The 10,393-nt window shown below is 37.7% G+C and overlaps 1 pseudogene; it reads left to right on the top strand.

Annotated features, from left to right (window-relative positions):
* The first annotated feature begins 38 nt into the window (after nucleotides 1-38).
* LOC108975704 lies at nucleotides 39-1,698 on the top strand (annotated as a pseudogene).
* The last annotated feature ends 8,695 nt before the right edge of the window (nucleotides 1,699-10,393 follow it).

The raw sequence follows: 10,393 nt of genomic DNA, 5'->3' as shown, positions 1-10,393 counted from the left end.
ACGCCAATCAAGAAGAAGAAGTGAAGTGATACAACAATATGGAATCATCTACAAGAAAATCTTCTACATCACAAGTGGAATCGGCAAGTCAAGAGTCGTACAAGATCTCCGCGGCGTTAGAAGTACAGAACCGGAATCTAATGGATGCAGACACCAGGACCGGTAGCAGACGCAAGGCCTGTCCACATTGCTTTGACAAATTCAATGCCGAGGGTGTTGGAGCAGATGCCTCTGCATGGTGTACAACGGTGGACCTTATTTTTGATGAAAATACCCTTAAAGGCGGCGCACTTGTGATAGCGTTAAGTAAGGCGCTAGACAGCAGCGCAGACGTAACCTGGACACAATTTAAAGAGTTATTTATTCAACGCTTCGTCGAGACAACAACAGCGATTTTATTGAACGTTTTGAATAGTCGTCCTAAATATGGCGAAGGATTTGCAGAATATGGTAGCCGAATTGCTACGTCACTCATGTTCAAGTGGAAAAATAAAGACATGGAGGAAATTGCAGTGTCGGTAGCGTTGGCACACATGGCGCAAATGAATAGGAAAGGAGAAAGAACGCAAAAGGAAACACTTACATAGTGAAAGATAGGACCGATATAAGATGCTTCAAGTGCAGAGAAATTCGCCACCTTATATCCTAAAATCCGGACCAGCGGGAACGAACAGATTTATGAAAAGCGTGTGGACATTTGTACTTTAGCTCCGCCAGAGGGTATAATTAATTTATCAGATGAAGCGTTCCATTTTACTTTGACTCTAGAGCTGAATGTTCATTGGTGAAGGAAAGTGTTGCAAACAAATTTAAAAGAAAACGATTTAACAATATTGTAAAACTAAATGGTATAGGAAACGACTCCATCTGTAGTTCTTTACAAATTCTTTCTAATATAAACATTGAACAGTATTGTCTTGAGATTTTATTGCAGACTATGAAAAGCTTGTTGATTCCGATGGTGACCTGAGTAACTCTGATGAAAGGGCCTTAAAAACATTCTAAAACGCTATTCTGATTAGTTTATTGGGGGAATACCACAGACTCGTATAACAACAGGGCATTTGGAAACAAGGTTGAATGAAATTTAATATTATTCGTCCCAGCTGTTTACTTTTCGCTATTCCGATGATGCGTGTTAAAACGAATGGTAGTGATCGTCTTTTTGTAGATTACCGTGCTTTGAATGAGAACACAGTCGCAGAAAAGTTCCCATTGGGTTCTATCAAATACCGGTAAATCCAGATTCGATTAAGCGTATCGCTTTTGTCACGCCCGAAGGTCAATATGAATTTTTGACTATGTCATTTGGTTTAAAAAATGCTCTGTCTGTATTTCAGCACGCTATAATTAAAGCATTAGGTAATCTTGGATACACTTACTCTATCTTGCCTAGTCATATCGATGATGTTTTGATTGTGGCCGAAACTAAGGATGAAGCTTTAGACCGTTTTCAGATTATGCTGGGAACCTTGAGTAAGGCTGGGTTCATTCATTCAATGTAACGAAGTGTTTCTTCCTTAAAGTTAGTATAGAATATTTTCGATTTGAAGTAAGCAATAGACAAATTCGTCTTAATCCTCGCAAAATTTAAGCGTTGACAGATTTGCCGTCTCCAAAACGCAACTGACAAAATTTATAGGATTAGCTGTTTTATTTGTACCAAAATTTTCAGAGACTTTAAAACCATTGCGTTGATTTTGAGTAAGTTCCGCGCACGTTCGGTAAATGATATAAGTAAGAAACACACAATTCCGCAAGAAATTTCACAAAATATTTTTTATTATATCCGCAAGAACTTTATATACTAATTAAATTAAATTGTATCGTAAAAGATGGATGTTCGCACAATATGCAAAAAAGTTGAAACTCGGTATTAGCAGAACACGGCTTTTCCATAGCGGATCGCAAAACGAAGTGACGAACTCATTTTTCCGTCCCTTTTGATCCTTTTTTGYTGTGGTGGAAAATGCAGTTTTTATGTGTGATGTGGATTGTACATGATGTCCAGGTGAGGTGGTGAATATAACGTGTTAGTAACGTATATTTTAATACGGTAAATGTAGAGTATTATTAATGCGGGATAATTTCTGTGGTTAGATGTTCGGTGTTGAAATGGCGCTTGCGGATTATATGTTGTGTAGGGCAGGGGACTGAGACCCATTTAGCCATTTCAGCCTAGAAACCGTTGCAGTTGCTGAAGCGTGGGTACAACGGTGCTGAGGCCTGAGGTGTGGCGCGGACGCCGCCTTTGTTGCTTGCGTCATATTGATGTTTCATTCTGTATCTGCCAGATACGGGATGATGATGTAGTTGGCTGTCGGCGAGATCGCGCATCACGGTTTATTGGCGGTCGTCGTACTACGCTGCGGTGGTAGCCACCAGAATCAACATTCCGCTTTCAGAATGTAATGCAGTAATAATGTGGCAAATGGAGACCTCTCATGTATGATTATAGGGTGCCATTCGTTGCATGTTAGGCTTGAGTTAATAAGCCGACCATTGGCACGAAGCAGACCCTTCGTGTCGGGTTTAGAACCATTTGAGCACTTCTTGTCACTCGGCTCCGATTCTCTTAGTAAAGACATGTCGCGGTTGAAGTAGCGCGTTTGGGTTGATGCGATGAGAGTGACCTTTGCTTTTCGTAAGTCTTGCTGCGTCAATGTATCACAATGGGGGTAAGTCGCTCCTTTAACTACAATTTTAAGCCGGTCTAAAAACTTGAGCATATAGGAGACTATCCGGAGGGCTCAGGGAACGATGAAAATCGTTTCAGGATATCAGTTTCATCCAGTGTTGCATTATAAGTGTCGGTTTTTCGACTTTCTTCTAACTCCCAAAAATCAATTGTAAATTGAGGTACTCGTTTGAGATTTCCTCAACTTGAGGTGTCATTGTTGTGACTGGTTCCGCAACTTGACCACTTAGGACAGAACCGAAAATGCTATTTTGCGCCAGAGGTGTTTTTTTTTTAATTTTTCGTTTCCTACTAGAAGGTCTATTTGAGCGGAGGTGTTGTAGTTGGGACCTGCTAGCTTTAAGTGTGTAACCTTTTGCCAACGCTTGCTATTTATATGATAGCTTGGAAGAATGTTTGTGAGTTGCGGTAAGACTATTGCATCTGTTTCAATGCGCTTATCCTCATGGGGGAAATTAGGGTAATGGGGAAGATTTTATTTGAGTTTTGTACTACTCTTCCGCCCGTTTCCGTAATTTCATAATTGTTTATGTCTTGTTGGCAGTTTTAGCTTATTTTGTGCCTTAGACGCTATGAAAGATCGTTGTGATCCTTGGTCAATTAGGGCCCTGGGATTAAGTACTTCTCCTCAATCTTCTATGGAGACGACTGCAGTGGGTAATAGTACCCTACTTTCGTTTGAGTTTTTATTGCCTTAGAGCAGCATGGTGTCTCTTGGCAAATTTCGGTATTTTGTGTGAATTGCGGTTGCAACCAAACCCGTGGCTCTTTTTGTCTGTTTTGTTCGGATGTGAACGATTATGTTTTGAAAAAACTACGATTTAAGTTGCTTGAGGTCTAATGAAAAGCTTCGATTTAGGTCGTGTTGAACGTTTTTAGTTCTGACCACTTTTTTATCTACCCTTTCCGCAATTTCTTATTGGGTAGTTAAGAAATTGTTGCCACATTGGGCACTTTCTTCGTGATTGGTCCCACAAATGCAACGATTTTCTAGTAATGCCGCGAAGCATATGTTTACCAGTATAGAGTCCCAATTGTCTGTGGGAATATTCTGTGTCGATAGAACTGACAAATAATTTGAAACAGTTAATGGAAGTTTTATGAATTCTTCACTGGTTTCTTTCTGAATTTTTGGTACATTCATTAATATGGTCACTTGTTTGTCGACCAATATTCTTTCGTTTTCGTATCGTTCTTTTAAAGCTTCCCAAGCCAAATTGAAATTATTATCATTAAGAGCGAACTGTTTTACTATGACACCAGCTTGTCCTTTTGTGTTGTGTCGGAGGAGATACAATTTTTGCGCTAGTGATAATTTAGGATGGTTTACGAACACGTAACCACGTCCCGGAAAGACGGCCATTGTTCATAGCCTCCGTGAAATATTTCTGTGTTGCATGCTGGGACATTGAAGTGAATGCCTGAACTTGCCTCTTGGGCATATGTTGTGTGCATTTGACTTTGTTAATTTTAATTGATCAGTGATCATTGCTTTTCTCTCTTCATATTTTTCCAGACAATTTTCATATTTCGTCACTTTCTACTATTGCGTCATATGCAGATTGGAGACGTGTTCAGAAATTGTCAATATTTTGATTTTTGATTTTCAGCACTGATTAAGGGTTATCTTGAATCCGTGAAGATGAAAATCGAGTGCAGTATCTTAGCTGTCACTCTCAGAAATGAATTTAGCGTAAGAAATATCTTTTCCCCTTGCGCTATAGTATAAATATCTATGTATAAAGTAAAGACAAAGGAAAAGTTTGCCAATGTAAATATATATATTTGTTCTGTTTGTTTTTTTTTTTTTTTGTGTTTTTGTTTAGGTTGTACAGAACCGTTTATGTATTTTCAATAAATGTGGGATACTTTTGCAAATTTTTACATTCGATTAGCTTCTACTTAATAGTCCCCTATGGTACATACAAGTATATTCGAGTATACCAAGTATACTTATATAAAGCTCGTATTGTATTTGCGTTCTTTTGTTGCTGTAGGCGCGATACGAATCAAAAAGAGAGTCCACTATGCGCAAGTGTTCACTTCTTTCACTTCAAATATATATGTTATTAAATTTTTAACTTCGTATAATATAATACGGAGTGGTTATTACTTAATTGTATGTATGTATATTCATATGCTCAAATTTATTATTTCTCTTATTGTCTTTTTATTTTGCCTTTCGTTTATTTATTTTATATATACTGCTAACTGTTTTGAAGAACAGAAGAAGTATTGCGGAAAATCTTGCAAGTGGATACTTGAAATTAAATTGTTGTTTTTTTTTAGCTTATTATGTGTGTTTGTAATACAGGGGTAACCAAGTTTTTTCCTGTTTTATATATATAGATGGAGTTATGTGTAGATGTTCACGCAAGTGAGGAAAGTTTTAAGATCGCCATTCGCCAAGTTTGGTGTGGGATTCGTGGTGGGAGAGAGACTCTGTCGCCGAGTACTATCATTTAGTCCAGTGAATGAACGTCTAGCCACAATCCGCATCAAAGCGAGGTTCTTCAACATATCGCTGATTTGCGCCCACGCTCCGATGGAAGAGAAGGACGATGTGACCAAAGGCGACTTGGCGACTTTAACGCCAAGGTGGGCAAAGAAGGTATCTTTGGCACCACGGTCGGTAAATTCAGCCTCCACGATGAAACATCCCCAAATAKGTTGAGGCTGATCGACTTCGCCAAGGCCCGAAATATGGCTATCTGTAGTAATAGATTCCAGCATAAGAAGATTCATCAAGCTACCTGGGTGTCTCCGGATCGAAAAACCACCAACCAGATCGATCATGTTGTGATAGACGGAAGACAAATCTCCAGTGTTTTGGATGTGCGTGCGTAAAAATAGCAGTCACACTGTTTCCATTGGGTTCGTCGGGAGAAAGCGCATACAGTTTGTGAATATAAACGAATAATTCGACATGTTGTGATTGGTCATCCCGGGAGCTGACATGATGCCGGTATATTATCGAAAAGCTCACTTTTTAAGCAAAATGAGCTGTATTTTTCTGCACAGCAATGGATTGGGGACTCGACATACACTTTTTCTGGAATGTTAATAACCCCCTACAGAAGCAACACAAGACAGTTGGATAGAAACTCCCAAATTGATTTTAATTTACGGCACAGATGCAAATACCGGATTTGAGAGATAGATTTGGAAGCCTTAAGCAGCTAAGTATGCGTCTGTCTAACAAAAACATGGTTTTTTGTCTGCTGAATTCTCTACAACATTTTAATTAATAATGGTTCCATTTCATGTAAGAAAAGTGTACAGCTGCTGCAAGGTAACTCTTGCCAGCAGGTGCTACTTCGGTCTGACTAGGCAATTCGGAAGCAAAGTCCTCTCTCGACAAACAAAAACCAAACTCTATAAGTCACTCATAATTCCCGTTCTGCTTTATGGTGCAGAGGCTTGGACGCTGTCAACAATGGATGAGTCGACGTTGCGAGTTTTCGAAAGAAAAGTTCTGCGAAAGATTTATGGTAGATGGTTATTTTAATTTCAGTATTTAACTCAAGACAAACATAAAAAAGATAACCCTTTGAGTGTTCGAAGATAACAAGCAGAAATATAAAGAGATAAAAGATCAATAACCGTATTGAATTAGTATTTCTCTCAACAGTAATTGGACTTACAAAATTTTAAATAAATACAAAGATAAATAAATTACTGTTGATAGGAATAACTCATATTCATCTCAATTTCGAACTTTAGAAAGGGTTCCTCCTTTTCAATTTGAAGTGCTTTCAATCTTTCGTCTTTTTCCAATTCTAACATTTTTAAATCCAACTCACGGTTCTTGAATTCTATTTTAGCCTTGCCTTTTTCAATTCCTGCAATCTTCTTCCACGCAAGGCGTGATCACTTCATCTCTTAATAAAATGTCGACGAATTAAAAATTTTGCTAGTTTGTATATTCTGTACTTTATTTGTCATCAGATTTTTGAGCAGCTTAAAAACATTTTGCATATACGAGTACACTTCTCATGAATGCTATTCGGTTGACCGGAACCAAAGAGAGCCAGAAGGGGTAAGGTCCGGGCTATAAGGCGGGTGCGGCAAAACTTAACACCGGCTACTTTCGAAACAGTTGTAAATCAGTTTACAACATTAGACCGATCGATGTAATGACTTATCGGATTGAAAATTTCGGTAATTATTATCGGATTGTAATCCATCGCAAGACTGCAGTAGTATTTTATACACTTCGCGTTTTGAAAATAATTTATTATAATACTTTATATACTAATTGCAAGTAGTTGTTGTCGGTTGTGTTTCACATTAATAGCTGATAATGGAGCCCGCCCTTCTGCGTAATGTATATTGGGCATCCCTGTATATTTAACACATTGGCAAAACACACATAGTAGATATCCCACTTACTAATTATGTATATAAGATAACACACTAGTTTGTGCACTGCACCGTTTTTAGAACTACACCGCTAAAGCAAGTAAGGGCGGAAATAGTCGACGTCCTCATATATCCACGTCATAGCAACAGCAATTAACAATTTATTCGCGCAACAACAACAACAGTAGGGAATAGCAAGCAAGGCTTATACTATATTATACTCTTGCAACAAGTGGCTGCAAAATATTATATTTTTGTTCACCTAACGGTTATAAGTATCATATTAAAACTAATAGAGGTAGGTAAAGGGTTATATATTTATAAATAATCAGGATGATGACAGAAATTTATATCCGGTTGATTGTCTGTCTGTCCTTCCGTCCGTCCATGCAAGCAGTAACTTGAGTAAAAATTGAGATATATCGATGAAACTTGGTAAGTGGTTCCCTCGATATAAAACAAAATTCGAGTTCGTAGAAGGTCGTAATCGAACCACAGTAAATCCCACAAATCGGCATTAACTGAAAACATAAAACATGTCATAAGTAAGCACCAAATTAAGTCAAACAGCTGTAATTTGGTACAGAGTACCTCAGTAATAAGGGGCACTTGTGGGAAATTTTTTGTTTAAGTGGGCCTGATCCCGCTCTCTAAAAAGTTTAATGTACATATTTTCTAAACCACTTAAACTACAACGACCCAGCACAAATATTACAAGAGTTTCTACCGACAGTGTGAAAGTGGAAGAAATTGGAGGATAATCACGGTGACTGTAAAGCGCGATAAATCAATCAGATCTCTCGCCAGAGACATTAAGTTTTTCCACCGAGATGTTATGAGAGAGCATTATGGGAGACAGTGTGAAAATTTTTCGATGGGCATTGCACCGCCTACTTAGGGGTGAAATCCCGACTTCGATAAAATTTAGTACTTAGCATTCTTTTGACAGTTTTATGTGAAAAGTAATGAAATCGGAAAACACCAACGCCTACTTCCCACCCAGCAGAAATTGAAATTTCACTTGATTCTCAGCCCCTGTATAACTCATAATTTGCGAACATCCGGCTGACTTTACTCTATATGATTGGTTTTACATCTTAAAGTATATCCCTGGTAACTCTTGTGTTTTAGGTGCAGCAAAGTGATTTTGCCTACGCACTGTCCGAATTATGTCATCATCCATTGAACAGGGAACAACGACTAACTCTTTGGAGTGATATTTGCGTTTTCTAATATAGCCTTAACTGCTTTTGTCCAATAATCATTGTAACTGTGCTTGTAATAGCCGATGTCTTAAAGTATTTTCCATCTGTACGCAATTCTACTTAAGGGATCTGTGTACAATTTGGTAGTCATACAATTTAATAATAATAATGCCCAACGATTACCCTCCTCTCGCCCAACCGACGCGAGGGGCGCAATCCGCGAACGAGCGGAATTAGCCGAGTCATAAAAGGCAAAGGAGTTTTAAGCGTTGGGATCTTAAGCTCCTCAGCTACAGAAAAAAAAAATTTTAACAGCCAAAATCAAGAATTAGATTAAAGTTTATAATTTTTAAATGTTACTTGTTAAGAGTAGATAAAATATTTTTTTTTCTTTAATAGTAAAGAGTGAATCTGTTAGATCAAATGTGCTGGAATGAGAATTGAAATTGTGACATATGCGGCGGAAAGATTCGTTTAACTCGAAATTTGTTGTAGAAAATTTTAAAAGTAAATTTAAACTGTCGGGTAGGGCAAGACAAGGGAGATGGGCTACAGACTGACCCATTGATGAGTTTTACAATAAGTATTATACCAAGCATTTCCCTACGACTAGCGAGTGTAGGGAGATTTATAAGTTTTAAACGGTTAGTGTAAGGGGGAAGATTTAAACTTTAATCCCAATGCAAATGATTTAAGGCAAAAAGTAAAAATTGTTTTTGAATGGACTCTATTTTCTCAGAATGAACTTGATAACAAGGGTTCCATACCAAGGAAGCATACTATAATATAAGCCTCACCAAAGATGTAAAAAGAATTTTTGTGGTAAGCGGATCTCTAAATTGGTAGTCAAATTCCTGCAAAAATAATGCCCACCTTGCGACTCTGGGGGTACGTCTTCTTTTCGCATTGTAAGCGCATATGCATTACAATCTGTAACTATTGCAAATTTTACTCCTTTCAAACATATTCTCCACTTTTTTAACGCTGTAATGACTGCTCTAGTTCATAGAACTGTACTTTTCTTCTGCCAGACTTGTTTTTCTTCTTAGAAATTGAACTGGATTCAGATCTTCACCACACTTTTTCATAAATATTGCTCCATATCCAAATTTGGATGCATACGTATGAATCTCGGTTTCACCATGAGGGTATTATAATAGTTAGGTTAGGACACTCTTTAAATTTGGAAAATACATTACCTGTTCTATTCTTATTTGGAAATTGCTGTTCTTTTTTAGCAAGTCTGACAAAGGTTTTGCCAGTGATGCATATCCACTAACAAATCGTCTAAGGTAAGAAGTTAATCCAAGAAATCTTTGGTGGCCTGAATCTTTTCCTCAGATGGCTTAAATGTTCCCGACTTAATGACATATCCATGAAAATTAACTTTTCGCTCCAAAAATTTACACTTTTCCACTTGGTATGCACACCGTACCGCGATTCTACTTCTAAAATTCGTCTCAATTTCATTATTCCTTCATTAACATCTTTGTATGGAATGACGATATCATCCATATATTATATATGGCAATCGTATTTAAATTCGTAGTGTCCATCTGGGGTAACGAATGCTGTATACTTCCAAATCCATCTTAAAAGTCCAGTGTTGTAAAAATATTCGCGTTTTGCAACCTGTCCCAAACGTCATCGATTTGTGCCATGGGAAAGATATCTCGAATAATGTTACTATTTGGCAACCTGTAATCGCAACCCAACCTTTTTGACCCCTTTTTTTTTTTTTTGATTTACTATTATATAACAAATTTTCCACTTGCTGGCTTACGAAACTATTCGTGGACTTTGGACTACCGGTACTTCGTTAGATAGCACAATCTTCATTTTATATTGACATTTTTCAATACATTGGGGCTTAAAATGGTTAATCAATTCCTATAACTACGTTATCACTATATTCCCCTGCACTCAGACACACTTTGAAACTCTTCTAACAACTCTATTCTATTTTCTTTTCGTCTTTCTTCCACCTCTTGTTCAACATCACTCCTCTCTACGAATTCTGCACCTTCTGGCTTTATATTAATATTGACTTTATCTAATGCTGATATGCCTATGAATACTGAATATGGAATATCTGTTTCGCTGGTGATGAGGAACTGGTATAAGAATT

This window comes from Bactrocera latifrons, unplaced genomic scaffold (assembly GCF_001853355.1).
Source record: "Bactrocera latifrons isolate USDA-ARS-PBARC rearing strain unplaced genomic scaffold, ASM185335v1 scaffold_684, whole genome shotgun sequence".
NCBI lineage: Eukaryota > Metazoa > Arthropoda > Insecta > Diptera > Tephritidae > Bactrocera > Bactrocera latifrons.
This window is presented reverse-complemented; position numbering and strand designations above follow the sequence as displayed.